The sequence below is a fragment of the Brienomyrus brachyistius genome, unplaced genomic scaffold (genome assembly GCF_023856365.1).
Source record: "Brienomyrus brachyistius isolate T26 unplaced genomic scaffold, BBRACH_0.4 scaffold42, whole genome shotgun sequence".
NCBI classification, from domain to species: Eukaryota; Metazoa; Chordata; class Actinopteri; order Osteoglossiformes; family Mormyridae; genus Brienomyrus; species Brienomyrus brachyistius.
Window position 1 is genome coordinate 2,188,831 of NW_026042317.1, and position 16,992 is coordinate 2,205,822.

Here is a 16,992-nt window from a genome sequence, read left to right on the forward strand (position 1 = left end):
ACCTGGCTTCACCGTTTCCTGAAAAGTAGACACAGATGCTTCTGGCAGATTACCAGGGTGCTGGATATTCTGTTTGGAGATCAGCTTACGCATCCAATCAGCAAGTGTCTGTTCATGAGCTGCCTTTCCTACATCAGTTGCTTCCCCCAGAAACGGAAATGGCCTTCCGTGCACGATTTCAAAAGGGGTTAACCCATTCGTTGTGGGTGTTATTCTCATCCACAATTTTACTAATGCTAAGCATTCTGGCCACGGTCTGCCTGTTTCTTCCATAGTTTTTCTCAATCTATTTTTTACTGTCCCGTTTGTTCTTTCCACCAAACCTGCACTTTGCGGATGATATGCACAGTGATTTTTTTAATACAAAACCCAATGTTTGTGAGCATAAATCTAGCACCTTGTTCACAAAATGAGATCCGTTATCTGACCGTATTACTTCCGGTATTCCATATGTGGGGAAGAAATGGGACACCAGACACTTGGCCACTGTGACTGCATCACAGTGTTTTACTGGGTTTATCTCCACCCACTTTGAAAAAGTGTCTATTATCACTAGGCAGTATTTCACTCCCTGTGACCATGTTAATTCCACAAAGTCCATATGTATTGCCTGAAACGGTTGTGTAGGGTTAGGGAATTGGCCTCGTTTGGGTCTTAGATTGCCCTGCGCATTATGTTTACAACATATAAGGCATGCTCTACAGTAGTTTTTTGCAAAATTGGAAAAATTTATAGTGTAAAAATGTTGTTGTATTATATGTACCATCCCTCCTGTTGAGACATGGGTTACCCCATGACTCACAACCGCGGCGGTTTTATACAGGCTGCGGGGTAAGATAGGTTTTCCGTCTAACTTGAATAGGTCTTTCGCTTGTGTGGCTCCTCGCGAAATCCACTTGTCTTTCTCTGACGTAGGAGCTTGTTGTTGTGCATCATATAGTACATCTTGTTCTATAAGGAATAACCCCTTCTCTGTTTTTTCTGGCGTTTGCTGGGCTGCTGCCTTTGCGGCTTGGTCAGCAACGCATTGCCTTTCGTTTCCTCTGAATTATCAGTCTGGTGTGCTTTGCATTTACATAACGCGAGTGTCTTTGGTTTTTGTACAACGTCTAACAATCGAAGTAGAAGTGCTGCGTGTCAAGGTTGTTCCTTGAGAACTTTTAAACCCTCTGTTTTTCCACACTGCTGCGTGGTGGTGCACTGCAGAGAACACGTATTGACTGTCCGTATATATTGTAATCTCCTGTCCTTCATGTATTTCACAGACTCTGATTACAGCATATAATTCTGCTGCTTGGGCTGAGCATGTGGATGGTAAGGCTCCTGCCTCTATTACTTTGTCTTTAGTCACAACTGCATATCCAACCTTATTTTCCCCGTATCTGTCTTTGGCTGCAGAGCCATCGACAAATAAGGTTACGGCGCTTGGAATTGGAGTTAGTGCAATATCAGCGCGAGGTTTTGTCTGTTCCTGTATTTCTGTTTTGCATACGCCACTATTTGATCTCCTCGGGCTACGAATGTTGCTTCTGGTTTAGTTTTTTTTAGCTTTCTGAGCGTGTTGGGCAACGGCTTGCTGCACTGTACCTGTGTTTTGATGGACCCAGTATTTATCAATATACTTCTTTATTTCAGGTTTTAACCCTGCTAGGAAAGCCCGTTTTAATTGTTGTTGGTACACCCCGTTCTCGTCCTCCCCATGAGGAATCCCAGAGTTTGTCCTGAACAACGGGCGTACCCTGTCCAAGAAATCCTCTGGCTCTTCGCCTTCCTTTTGCTTACATTGGGCTATTCTCCCGTAATCAACTCGTCTTGTAAATGTTGTTTCTAGTCTCTGTCTCAAGTCGCCCAATGCTAGTTGTAATTGTGGGTCATCGTGACCGAGGGGCAAATTGTTTGCTCCTTGTCCAGTAAAGTCTCCAGCCACCCGGCCCCATTTATGATTAAGTAATTGTCTAAAACAGCGGAACAGCTCTCTTCCATTTAGGTGAAAACTGACCTGCAACTCAGTCATGGCGGACCAGAATTCAGGTACTCCATCCTCTATGGGTGGAATGCCTTTTAGGGCAGCAGCCCTATCTTCCGCTGTCCAGGGGCGGTATTCTAATATTGTTGCTGGTGATGCTTGGCCTCCTTCGCCAGGGGCTATACGGGGGTTTGCAACTTCTACCATGGGAGCAAGCAGTTCAGATTCATCCTCGGAATCCGAACGGTACCATTGTGTTTTTTTTATTCTCGGGATTTATTCGCATTCGTAAATGCGGGTCTGTCGCTCTCGTTTGGTGTGGCCTTGCACTCCCTCCTTCAGCTCCCCGCACAGCAGGAAGTGGGGGGTCTGGCATGTTATGCTATGGTGGGGGATGCTGTAGTACTGGTGGGCCGTCCGCTGGTGTCTGCGGTGGAGCAGACGGCGGTGTTTCCTCGTCTATGTTAACAAGGGCCGCTTGCAGCGTCTCCTTTTTCTTTTCCTGTTTCTTTTTTCTGGCTATATCACGGAGTTTGCTTTGTTCTAACCAAACATCGGATAAGACATATTCTCGTCTTTTCTGTACTTTGTCCTTGCCTGTACAGCGGCCGGACATCATTTCTAATTTAGATAGATAGATAGATAGATAGAACTTTATTAATCCCTCGGGAAGGTTCCTCTGGGAAATTCTAGTTTCCAGCAGCAGTACACCAGCATATTACAAGTTACAAATACAATTAAAATACAATATAAGAGAAATTTAAAATACACATACTAAAGTAAGAGCAAAATAGATATTGCGGTATTGCACATGAGATTGCACAGTTATGTGGTCCATTGCACAGTCCGAATGTTCGATTGTCTGGTGCAATTTATTGTTCCTGTTTCTCCCCGTCCTACTCTGACCTCCTGTTTCCCCTCCTCCTCCTCTCCCTCAGTGAGGAGTTGAACAGTTTGATGGCGTGTGGGACAAAGGAGTTTTTAAGTCTGCTGGTTCTCGACTTGGGGAGAAGCATCCTGTCACTGAACAGGCTCCTCTGTTTGTTTATGACAGTGTGCAGAGGGTGCCTAACATTGTCCATAATGGACAGCAGTTTGTTGAGACTTCTCTTCTCAGCCACTGTCAACAGAGAGTCCAGCTTCATGCCGACTACCGAGCCGGCCTTCCTGACTAGTTTTTCCAGCCTGGATAAGTCCCTCTTTGCTGTGCTGCTCCCCCAGCACACAACAGCATAAAAGAGGACACTGGCAACCACAGACTGGTAGAACATCCACAGGAGCTTCCTGCAGATGTTGAAGGACCGCAGCCTCCTCAGGAAGTACAGTCTGCTTTGACCCTTTCTGTACAGGTGCTGTGTGTTAATTGTCCAGTCCAGTTTGTTATCCACCCACAGTCCTAGGTACTTGTATGAGTTGACCACCTCCACTTCCTCTTCCCTGATCAGAACTGGTCGTGGACTTGGTCTGGACCTCCCAAAGTCAATGACCAGCTCCTTAGTTTTTGAGGTGTTAAGCTGCAGGTGGTTTGTGTGGCACCAGGCTACAAAGTTCATCACCAGACCTTTCAATTTCATTCATTTCAATTCTGTCTGTAATCTCAGAATATTTTCTGTACTCAGGGTTCCTGAAAACCCATGCTTTTTCCGCCACTTTTGGTTGCTTATTATTCCTGCCCCCTCCTTATATTTTTCCATGAATTTCTCATCACCCGCCAATTCTACCTTGCTTTGACTCTGTCCCATTATTGTATATACAAAAAATAATAACCCCTAAGTGCAAGTCCCAGGCTTGAGACCTCAGGAGGACACTGGCACGGCCTTCTACTGTCCTCTAAAGAGACAGCGGTGTCAGTTTTCAGGGGTGAAACCCGTCCTTTTTCCCTTGGTCACCAGTATGTTGTTGCACCTAGGCCGGGTGTATGGGGCCGCTACTGCCCTCTCAACTCACACCCGCTTTCCCTGCTGCAGCGTCGCGCTTCTCACCTGGTCCTTCCTTTATGACGAAGTGGTTCTAGTTCTTGTCTGGGGACCCGTCAGGCGCCAGCCCAGCCGTCCGGGAACAGTTCTAACCACCGGCCTGTGGCGAATTCACGTCGCAGGTCTTTCACTCACTCCCTATGAGCGAGACTGTCGACAGCTTTCGGTGTCGTTCGTCGGCGGACTGGTCGGCGCCCTCTGGTATCTCTCTCCGGATCCGGATCGAAGGACCAATTTATGTTAGGAGAAAGCGCCGTAGCTTTCACTCCTACAATCTAGTTATGTTGGAGAAAGCGCCGTAGCTTACTACTCACACACTTCCACTTCTAGGACCCAGGAATAATCGAGACAGCACACGTCTTTCTGTTTTACTTGCGCAAGGGTGCCCACTTCAGGTGCAACAGACAGTATCTGCGCCTCTGTTGAGTGTCACACCGGACAGTCCCTTGGCTTCTTTATTTATAGGGTAGGGGAGGGGTTACATGGGTCTTGTCTTTAAACTAGTCAATGCTGTGTGAGGCCTCCGTGAAACAGGGTTAATACAAAGCATTACATTTCTCAAGGTGGGCCCCCTGCTATGTTGACAGAATCTGTTTCCTTTCTCAAGGTCTCTTATTCCTGCTTCACAATCTGGTAGGCCCCTGTGAGGACATCTTGTCTGCAACCCTTTCTGGGCCATGGGTTAGTTGTTAAGGGTTGCACGTACACATATAGGAGGATAATAATATGATAAAATACACAGATACACTCTAACAGTGTGGCCCCACCCCTCCCTGCTGTAGGACCACACACGCACATATCACAAAGCTTAAATTCCAGGTGGCCTGAGACAAGGCCTACCCTGGTACGAGAGGCACACATCGGCCTAGGCCTCAAAGGGGGGGTTCGTGACCCCACACACACAGACACACTTAAACACACACAGACAACAAGGGGGGGGCAGCACTCCAACTTTTATTGCTCAAAGTTTTAACGACCTACAGACAGCAGAGTGGACCCCAAGGACAGGGGTCCCTTGACTTGGCACACAACCCCCTCCCCAGACATCCTGCCTTACATACCACTCACCCAACACCCTAAAGAAAGTTTCTTTTAAGTTTGGCTGTTGTACAGTATATCTGTATATTTATTTACCCATGACTACTAGTCTCAATATACAGACAGGTTATGTTTGTAATGTGTCCTAACTTTCAAAGACTCTTTTTCTTTGACTGACTAACCTTCCCCCCTTTTATTTTCCACATTCCTCAGCAGCCCTTATCTGATCCCTGTATTCTACCATGCCTATCTAAGGGTAAGATGTGCTGCTGACATGAGAATATGTCATATAATGTCCGTATAAAGGGTATACATCTGATTGAGGTGCAACCTAGACCACTTAGACCAGGGACTGGTGTGAGTAATATAACATAATGACATAATAAGTAATCATTAATTAATCATAACAGATGGTATTCGGTGTGAACCGCTAGGCTGGTACGGCATGTTTGGTATCAAACCGATGGAAAATCACTCCAGTTTCCAAATCTATTCCGTTATTTCATGTTTATTGTTTGTTAGGTATAATGTCTGTCTTATGTTAGTTGTAGGAATAAATGCATGTCTTTTATACAACTTCAGCCTCCGTCACTGAATGCTCACAATAGTCCCTGCCTCTGTGCGATCTGGCTACTAAGCTCTGAAACCTCTAAACTCGCCTGAAATATCGCGAGACTCTCTCCCATTGGCCGTGAAGGGAGCTTCGCTACAGATCGTTTACATTACCTGGTGACGCAGCTCGCTGATTGAGCCTACTAACCCAGGGTATTAAGCGATACTGATTATTAATGAATCCCATTTAAGTCTCACATTAACAGATATCGGGGATTCGCAATTGAGTTTGGAGGAGCTGACCATTCGACATAACAATTAGTTAATAATCAGCGTTAAATAATAATTAATTAAAAGTTAATTAATTTCAAAACATATCGGTGGAGATATTAAAATTTACCTGAGCTAATAATTCCTACACTGCTGAGATCTACTGTCAGGCTGTGGCCGGATCAGTGTAGCCCCACCCCATATTTTGAAGAAATTATAAAATTACACAGTTTTGTCTTTGACCCCCCCCAAATAGCTTTGATCCCCCCATTCCTAAGTTTCTCAAATCGCCACTGTTAATGATTTAAGTGTTACTGCAGTACCGCTTTTTACACGCACGATCATCCTGAATCTGTGTTATAACCGAATTACCTTTATTGTTACTAATTATTAAGTGACATAGATAATATCCCCCCAAAACCCTACGGTGTGCCGCTGAGTCCGTGTCCATTTTTTGCATGAAACGGAACTGATCATTTCCTGTCTTTAAACGAAAGTGAAATTATTGTAAGTGTCGGGATTTTAAAGGCAGAGTCGTCAATTTATCAAGAAACATTTTATCAAGATTATGGAATAATGTAAAGATATTCTATGTTTCAAGGTAAGATAATAATAATAATAATAATAATAATAATAATAATAATAATAATAAATTAATATGTTTAACACAGCTTACATATATAGCGGGATTTAAAATTTTCAATATAATTAAACATTAAATATACGTCCGTACAGCACAGTAGGTTACTGTACGTGTATCAGCAGAGTTTTCGAATTAACATCAATAATATTTACTTACGCTCAGCCATGAGTTCGCCTAATATACTGTGCTGCGTAACTATGGACCGGGACGTAGGCTGTAATATTTTGAAGCTATATTTATATAAGTTTTTCTTTTATTAAGTGTTGGGGATTAATGCCAGTGTGCCGAAACATCCGGGTTAAACTCAAGGCTTAACAGTTTATTAAATCAAAGGTTTTACCGCGGATCTGTTCTGTGTTCTCCAATCTGAAATGTGCTGATTAATTGGAGTCATACTTTGCAGTCGTATTTAAACTGTTTAAAGCAAATAGTACGCAAGTCTGATTTTAATAATCATATATATATATATATATATATACACACACACAATACAATTAACCCAGTAAAGCGCCTTGGGACGACTCTGTTGTGAAAGGCGCTATATAAAAATTAAATGTGTGTGTGTGTGTGTGTGTATATATATATGTATATATATATATATATATATATATAGACACACAATTATAGTGTTAATTGTGTCTGTGTGTCACAATTAAAAGGGTTAATTGTGTTGTGTGTGTGTGTGTGTGTGTGTATAAGTGTGAGCTCTTTACTATCCGTCCCGAAAAGGGCGCAGCAGAGCCAGCGAGCAGGAATGAATCACACATCGCGGACACCGAGCGGAGTAAATACGGAGGGGGGGGAGTCACACATTTTACCGGAAAATAAACACACGGTGTGATTTTAGAGACACAAACTTCACTTTTACACAGACGGGGAGGTCGCCCGTGGATTTGAGTCGCGCATGCGCTGCTGATCTGAGTCAACCGTGTCAAACTGTTAAAGTATCAAACTATTCAGGTAATTAAGGACTGTTAGAGTGTCTTCTGAAGCTAAAAGAGCCATAGAAATAGGGCTTTGTTCAATCAACTTGGGCACTGTGGGCTAATCCTGTGTGCCTGTAATCAGAAGGTGACCAGTTCAAACCCAGCATTAGCCCATCTATGGGTCTTTGAGCAAGGGCCTGAAGAGGAGCACATTGAGGGAGTCATAAAAAGACAATTTCTGAAAAAAATAAAGGTCAATTAAAAATTATAAGTATATAAAGCTTTTAGGAAAAAGCTATCCGTGCACAAACCTGTAGTTTCTGAGGAAACGGGGTCTAAAGTTGATTTTTAAAAAATGCTAATTTGGGGTCTACAGCATCTGCCTGTGGATCCCAAAGTGTCAGCTCTAGACATGAATTAAGATTATTTCCATAATGATACCTTTGTCAGATGGAGTGTGACAGTAAGTGATTCCTCAGATCTTTTGTTTGCATTAATATATCATGCAATGTGCACAGCGGAGGTGTCCAGGTCCGGTCCTGGAGAGATATTGTCCAGTAGCTTTCTGTCCTTCTTGGCTGATTTTTTACATTTTGTTTTGCAAGCAGAATAAAGTACAAAAAAGAAGAGAAGAACCAAACCCACCCAGGTGTCGCCTTGACAGAAAAAAATATTCAAACAATTAGTGTCTGCAGATTCTAAACAAGCAGAGGACCGAATTCTAGCCAAACTGTCCGACTTATGATTAAGATCATAACTTCTGTAATGGATGAAGAACTGATGGCTGATTTAGCCACATATCCTTGGTAGGCACTTTCAGAGAAGAACATAAAAGCAGAATCAATTTTTTTGCAAGAAAAAATAAAATGTAAAGCAAGGATTTTGGAGACAAAAGAAATTGTTTTCCAGTCATAGATTGAATAACAATGTGCAGATCTTTGCAGAATTTCTGTAAATTAACAGAAGACCAGAATACATGGAAAGTACCCATGTGCCCCTTACGTTTGGGACAGAGGTTAGTGACATTAGGAGACATTTTTTGCAGCAGAACCGGTGTGAGAGAGACACTGTGCAAGATTTGAAAATTCTGTGTAAAATCCTGTATGTCAAGAGAAATACATTTAAGAAAAATGTCAGTACAGACAGATGACCGTACATCCTGCTCCAATGTTTCTTCTAAGTCACGTTCCTAGACTAATTTCAAGGCTTCCCAAGAAGGAGGGACCTTATTGGACAGTAGGGCATATAACTCTGACATTTTCCCTTAAGAGTGCTGCAGTTTAATAGCTGCTCCTCTATTTCACACAGCACAAGGCTTCCCAAGAAGGAGGGACCTTATTGGACAGTAGGGCATATAACTCTGACATTTTCCCTTAAGAGTGGTGCAGTTTAATAGCTGCTCCTCTATGTCACACAGCGCAAGGCTTCCCAAGAAGGAGGGACCTTATTGGACAGTAGGGCATATAACTCTGACATTTTCCCTTAAGAGTGGAGCAGTTTAATATCTGCTCCTCTATTTCACACAGCGCAAAGCTTCCCAAGAAGGAGGGACCTTATTGGACAGTAGGGCATATAACTCTGACATTTTCCCTTAAGAGTGCTGCAGTTTAATAGCTGCTCCTCTATTTCACACAGCACAAGGCTTCCCAAGAAGGAGGGACCTTATTGGACAGTAGGGCATATAACTCTGACATTTTCCCTTCTGAGTGGTGCAGTTTAATAGCTGCTCCTCTATTTCACACAGCGAAGGGAAATTTTATTCTCTTTCCAGGAAATGTCTGACCTGTAGAAATGTAAAGAATTCTCTGTTTGAAAGACCATTGTCACGGGAGGCTGGAAGCCGGTAAGGCGAACAGGCAGGCGAGCAGACAGGAAGCAGGCAGACAGGCGAATTACGGGGCAAACTGGGGTTTTAATAAGGGAATCAGGGGAACGGATAGCAGGTAACATCTGACGCGACTAAAATCAATGACGGACGAAGGACTCAGGTAAGACACGGACTGAAATACACAGGACTGAGCAAATGAACTAGATACAGCTGGGTACCATCGGGAGAAAACACGTGGGTAATCAGGGGGCGTGGCACACAGGAGGAGCGGACGAGCCGGGCATGACAACCATATGATAAGGAAATTTCTTCAAAAGATTTCAGTTTTTTGAAGAAACAAATGTGAGAAATTAATGAGACCCTTAGACATCCAGCCTGTCAGCCAGTGACCTCTAACATAAGAGGGGGGATCTGGGTTCAGCAATCGGAGACATAATGAGGCAGAATTTGACATTTTATGCATTTCTATATGTCTCTCCAAACCAATGATGTGTGATAGATGACTGGATTGTTAGACACTGACCTAATGTGATTGAAATTGTCAATGAAGGAAAGAGATTTACGTAACCTTGGCATTATGGCTGAGGCCTCCTGATCGAGTCATACAGAGGTTTGTCTGTCCATGAAGCAGCTTATCATGTTTATATCTCAGCTGACAGTGATAAAACAGCAGATTTGGCTAAGAGACGATGCCACGGTTTGTCGGTCTGCTGAGAACAGAATACTTAACCCTTGGCTTCTTATCATTCCAAATGTAATGAGAAATTTGCGTGTTCAAAGTCTTAAAAAAAGGAGGGAGCAAGATAACGGGGCAAATTTTGAAATAAAGTAAGCGAGGAAGAATGTTCATTTTAACCACATGTAGGAGTTATTAGCTCAGGTATATTTTAATATCTCCACCAATATGTTTTGAAATTAATTAACTTTTAATTAATTATTATTTGATGCTGATTAGTAACCAATTGTTATGCCAAATGGTCGGCTCCTCCAAACTCAATTGCGAATCCCCGTGAGTCTGTTAATGTGAGACTTAAATGGGATTCATTAATAACCCGTATCGCTTAATAACCTGGGTTAGTAGGCTCGTCCAGCGAGCTGCGTCACCAGGTAATGTAAACGATCGGTAGCGAAGCTCCCCTCACGGCCAATGAGAGAGAGTCTCGCGATATTTCAGGCGAGTTTAGAGGTTTCAGAGCGTAGTAGCCAGATCGCACACAGAGGCAGGGACTATTGTGAGCACTCAATGACGGAGGCTGAAGTTGTGTAAAAAGACATGCATTTATTCCTACAACTAACATAAGACAGACATTATACCTAACAAACAATAAACATGAAATAACGGAAAAGACACAAACGATGTAATCATGAAAATGCAGTGACCAGATTTAAAATGATTAACCTAAAAAGGGAAAAACTGTTCTGCAAAGCAAGCAGTTTGTAGGAATATAAACCTAAAGGAATATAGCAAGTGAATAGGACAGTTTAGGTTGTTAGAAAGGAAAGGAAGTTGGTTTACTTGGATGCAGGAAAGAGGGAGGTCTTTGCAGTTGGTTGCAGTGGCTGATGAGCTGATGGGTGATGGCTCTCAGGGAGGCGCGGTGTTTGCAGCGGTTGTTGGAGTGGAGTCCCTCTGATTCTTTCTTCTGGTGAAGCTTGGGCTGAGTTGCAGTTCTTTGGGTCTTCACCGACGGGCTTCAAGAACGCTGCTTGTTTCTCCTTTTTCTTCCCTTTTCTCCACTTTTCTCCGCTGCTTTGTTCTGAGATGCCAGGTTTTATAGCATAAGGTTCGTGATTAGGAGTGACCAGGAATTCGAGTCCTGGACCAATGGCTGACCATCCATTTGGCGGGCTTTCAGAAGGGGGTCGGTATCAGTCCTTTTGGGATTTATGACCAGACTGACTTCTCTGGTAATGGTGATTTTCATTAGGCTGGTGTAACTTTTGATATATCCACTTTTGTGGTAATCACTGACCAGATTTGGAAACTGGAGTGATTTTCCTTCGGTTTGATACCAAACATGCCGTACCAGCCTAGCGGTTCACACCAAATACCATCTGTGATGATTAATTAATGATTACTTATATTATGCTATTATGTTATGTTCTATTACTCACACCAGTATGTGGTATATATGGTATACAGTATAGGTTACACCTCAACAGATGTATACCCTTTATACAGACATTATATGACATTCTCTTGTCATCAGCACATCTTACCCTTAGATAGACATGGTAGAATACAAAGATCAGATAAGGGCTGCCGAGGAATGTGGCAAAGAAAAGGGGGGGGGGGGAAGGTTTGTCAAACAAAGAAAAAGAATCTCCAAAAGTTAAGACACATTCGAACATAACCTGTACATATCTGTATATTAAGACTAGTAGTCAAGAGTAAATACATATACAGATATACAAAAGCCAAACTTAAAAGAAACTTTCTGTGGAGTGCTGGGTGAGTGGTATGTAAGGCAGGACGTCGGGGGATGGGGTTGTGTGCCAAGTCGAGGGGCCCCTGTCCCTGGGGATCCACTCTGCTATCTGTAGGTCATTAAAACTTTGAGCAATAAAAGTTGGAGTGCTGGCCTCCCTGGTTATCTATGTGTGTGGGGTCACAAACCCCCCTTTGGGGCCTAGGTCGATGTGTACCTTCTCGTACCAGGGTAGGCCTTGTCTCAGGCCTCCTGGAATTTAAGCTTTGTGATATGTGCATGTGTGATCCTACACACATTAATTCTACCAAACAAAGAAGTAGGTGAGGCTGAACATTTCTTCATGTCCTCTGAGAGTCTCTTAGTCAAAGGGGAATAATTAATATGACACAAATTATCAAAATCTGAGGTAACAAAAACACCCAAGTACAGTATTTGAAAGCGGTATAAGATATATGGAATGTGCACTGTGTTATAATGTCAGGTGGATCTTTCAGATGCAAAGCCAGAGATTTATCTTAATTAATCTTAGAACTTGACAGGGTGCTGACTGCAGCGATAGACTCCAGAGCAGCAGGCACAGAATGTTCAGGGTGTCGTAAATGTAGAAAAACACCATTAGCATGTACAGAAATGCAATGAGAGACATTAGTGAGGGAAGACTTCAATGTCCTGATTACATCGATCTGATTCGCAAGGTGTCCAATAAATAAAGAAAGAGCCCAGGAGATAAGGGGCAGCCCTGCCGGCAGCCTGCTCACTGACAGTATTACAGACAGTAACCGTCTGTACTGACAACTGCCATAGAATCTGCATACAGAGATTTTATAATATTAATAACATACGATCCCAGGAGATAAGGGACAGCCCTGCCGACAGCCTGCACACTGACAGTATTACAGACAGTAACCGTCTGTACTGACAAGTGCCATAGAATCTGCATACAGAGATTTTATAATATTAATAACATGTGATCCCAGGAGATAAGGGGCAGCCCTGCCGGCAGCCTGCTCACTGACAGTATTACAGACAGTAACCGTCTGTACTGACAGCTGCCATAGAATCTGTATACAGAGATTTTATAATATTAATAACATGTGATCCCAGGAGATAAGGGGCAGCCCTGCCGGCAGCCTGCTCACTGACAGTATTAGAGACACTGAACCGTCTGTACTGACAACTGCCATAGAATCTGCATACAGAGATTTTATAATATTAATAACATGTGATCCCAGGAGATAAGGGGCAGCCCTGCCGGCAGCCTGCTCACTGACAGTATTACAGACAGTGACCGTCTGTATGGACAACTGCCATAGAATCTGCATACAGAGATTTTATAATATTAATAACATATGATCCCAGGAGATAAGGGGCAGCCCTGCCGGCAGCCTGCTCACTGACAGTATTACAGACAGTAACCGTCTGTACTGACAACTGCCATAGAATCTGCATACAGAGATTTTATAATATTAATGACATATGATCCCAGGAGATAAGGGGCAGCCCTGCTGGCAGCCTGCTCACTGACAGTATTACAGACAGTAACCGTCTGTATGGACAACTGCCATAGAATCTGCATACAGAGATTTTATAATATTAATAACATATGATCCCAGGAGATAAGGGGCAGCCCTGCCGGCAGCCTGCTCACTGACAGTATTACAGACAGTAACCGTCTGTATGGACAACTGCCATAGAATCTGCATACAGAGATTTTATAATAGTAATAACATGTGATCCCAGGAGATAAGGGGCAGCCCTGCCGGCAGCCTGCTCACTGACAGTATTACAGACAGTAACCGTCTGTACTGACAACTGCCATAGGATCTGCATACAGAGATTTTATAATATTAATAACATATGATCCCAGGAGATAAGGGGCAGCCCTGCCGGCAGCCTGCACACTGACAGTATTACAGACAGTAACCGTCTGTACTGACAACTGCCATAGAATCTGCATACAGAGATTTTATAATATTAATAACATATGATCCCAGGAGATAAGGGGCAGCCCTGCCGGCAGCCTGCTCACTGACAGTATTACAGACAGTAACCGTCTGTACTGACAACTGCCATAGAATCTGCATACAGAGATTTTATAATATTAATGACATATGATCCCAGGAGATAAGGGGCAGCCCTGCCGGCAGCCTGCTCACTGACAGTATTACAGACAGTAACCGTCTGTACTGACAACTGCCATAGAATCTGCATACAGAGATTTTATAATATTAATAACATGTGATCCCAGGAGATAAGGGGCAGCCCTGCCGGCAGCCTGCTCACTGACAGTATTACAGACAGTAACCGTCTGTATGGACAACTGCCATAGAATCTGCATACAGAGATTTTATAATATTAATAACATGTGATCCCAGGAGATAAGGGGCAGCCCTGCCGGCAGCCTGCTCACTGACAGTATTACAGACAGTAACCGTCTGTACTGACAACTGCCATAGAATCTGCATACAGAGATTTTATAATATTAATGACATATGATCCCAGGAGATAAGGGGCAGCCCTGACGGCAGCCTGCTCACTGACAGTATTACAGACAGTAACCGTCTGTATGGACAACTGCCATAGAATCTGCATACAGAGATTTTATAATATTAATGACATATGATCCCAGGAGATAAGGGGCAGCCCTGCCGGCAGCCTGCTCACTGACAGTATTACAGACAGTAACCGTCTGTACTGACAACTGCCATAGAATCTGCATACAGAGATTTTATAATAATAATAACATATAATCCCAGGAGATAAGGGGCAGCCCTGCCGGCAGCCTGCTCACTGACAGTATTACAGACAGTAACCGTCTGTATGGACAACTGCCATAGAATCTGCATACAGAGATTTTATAATATTAATAACATGTGATCCCAGGAGATAAGGGGCAGCCCTGCCGGCAGCCTGCTCACTGACAGTATTACAGACAGTAACCGTCTGTATGGACAACTGCCATAAAATCTGCATACAGAGATTTTATAATATTAATAACATACGATCCCAGGAGATAAGGGGCAGCCCTGCCGGCAGCCTGCTCACTGACAGTATTACAGACAGTAACTGTCTGTATGGACAACTGCCATAGAATCCGCATACAGAGATTTTATAATATTAATAACATATGATCCCAGGAGATAAGGGGCAGCCCTGCCGGCAGCCTGCTCACTGACAGTATTACAGACAGTAACCGTCTGTACTGACAACTGCCATAGATTCCGCATACAGAGATTTTATAATATTAATGACATATGATCCCAGGAGATAAGGGGCAGCCCTGCCGGCAGCCTGCTCACTCACAGTATTACAGACAGTAACCGTCTGTATGGACAACTGCCATAGAATTTGCATACAGAGATTTTATAATATTAATAACATGTGATCCCAGGAGATAAGGGGCAGCCCTGCCGGCAGCCTGCTCACTGACAGTATTACAGACAGTAACCGTCTGTACTGACAACTGCCATAGAATCCGCATACAGAGATTTTATAATATTAATAACATGTGATCCCAGGAAATAAGGGGCAGCCCTGCCGGCAGCCTGCTCACTGAGAGTATTACAGACAGTAACTGTCTGTATGGACAACTGCCATAGAATCCGCATACAGAGATTTTATAATATTAATAACATATGATCCGAGGAGATAAGGGGCAGCCCTGCCGGCAGCCTGCTCACTGACAGTATTACAGACAGTAACCGTCTGTACTGACAACTGCCATAGAATCCGCATACAGAGATTTTATAATATTAATAACATATGATCCCAGGAGATAAGGGGCAGCCCTGCCGGCAGCCTGCTCACTGACAGTATTACAGACAGTAACCGTCTGTACTGACAACTGCCATAGAATCTGCATACAGAGATTTTATAATATTAATAACATGTGATCCCAGGAGATAAGGGGCAGCCCTGCCGGCAGCCTGCTCACTGACAGTATTACAGACAGTAACCGTCTGTACTGACAACTGCCATAGAATCTGCATACAGAGATTTTATAATATTAATAACATGTGATCCCAGGAGATAAGGGGCAGCCCTGCCGGCAGCCTGCTCACTGACAGTATTACAGACAGTAACCGTCTGTACTGACAACTGCCATAGAATCTGCATACAGAGATTTTATAATATTAATGACATATGATCCCAGGAGATAAGGGGCAGCCCTGCCGGCAGCCTGCTCACTGACAGTATTACAGACAGTAACCGTCTGTATGGAGAACTGCCATAGAATCTGCATACAGAGATTTTATAATATTAATGACATATGATCCCAGGAGATAAGGGGCAGCCCTGCCGGCAGCCTGCTCACTGACAGTATTACAGACAGTAACCGTCTGTATTGACAACTGCCATAGAATCTGCATACAGAGGTTTTATAATATTAATAAAATGTGATCCCAGGAGATAAGGGGCAGCCCTGCCGGCAGCCTGCTCACTGACAGTATTACAGACAGTAACCGTCTGTACTGACAACTGCCATAGAATCTGCATACAGAGATTTTATAATATTAATAACATGTGATCCCAGGAGATAAGGGGCAGCCCTGCCGTCAGCCTGCTCACTGACAGTATTACAGACAGTAACCGTCTGTACTGACAACTGCCATAGAATCTGCATACAGAGATTTTATAATATTAATGACATATGATCCCAGGAGATAAGGGGCAGCCCTGCCGGCAGCCTGCTCACTGACAGTATTACAGACAGTAACCGTCTGTATTGACAACTGCCATAGAATCTGCATACAGAGATTTTATAATATTAATAACGTATGATCCCAGGAGATAAGGGGCAGCCCTGCCGGCAGCCTGCTCACTGACAGTATTACAGACAGTAACCGTCTGTATGGACAACTGCCATAGAATCTGCATACAGAGATTTTATAATATTAATGAAATATGATCCCAGGTTAAATTTGCTCAATGTGGCAAACAGGAAAGGCCATCCTACGTGAACAAATGCTTTTCCGTGTCAAGTGAGACTATCAACAATTCTTAGTAATGACATTGTGTAGCATATTAAAGAGACTCCGCAAATTATGAGAGCCAAATCTATTTCTGACAAAACCTGTTTGGTCTGGCTTAGTAATTTTAGGAAGGAGAGATTCTAATCTCCGGGCTGACACCTTACTAACTATTTTGTAATCAACCTTGAGAAGCCTAATAGGACTATATGAGGAGCCGTCGAAGGGGGACTTATCTGATTTCCAAGTGTCTGGTATACTTCCTGAGGACATATTATTGACTACAGGCATAAACACTGGAGAAACTGAGGGCCAGACCTTCTTGTAGAGTTCCAGGAGATCGCCATCGAGGCCAGGACATTTGCTCTTAGGCATATCCTGAATTGCAGCC

General features: G+C 43.4%; 2 protein-coding genes across 2 annotated transcripts in view; one reads left to right on the top strand and one right to left on the bottom strand.

Moving 5' to 3' along the window:
* Positions 1 to 16,992, bottom strand: part of LOC125722753 (protein NLRC5-like) — a 519,818-nt gene that overhangs the window by 367,353 nt on the left and 135,473 nt on the right. The gene's annotated exons all lie outside the window — the stretch shown is intronic.
* LOC125722755 (NACHT, LRR and PYD domains-containing protein 12-like) overlaps positions 7,213 to 16,992 on the top strand; it is a 47,031-nt gene continuing 37,251 nt past the window's right edge. Inside the window, exon 1 of the mRNA XM_048998944.1 lies at positions 7,213 to 7,229. The gene's annotated coding sequence lies outside the window, so the exon portion shown is untranslated. The remainder of the gene's footprint in view (positions 7,230 to 16,992) is intronic.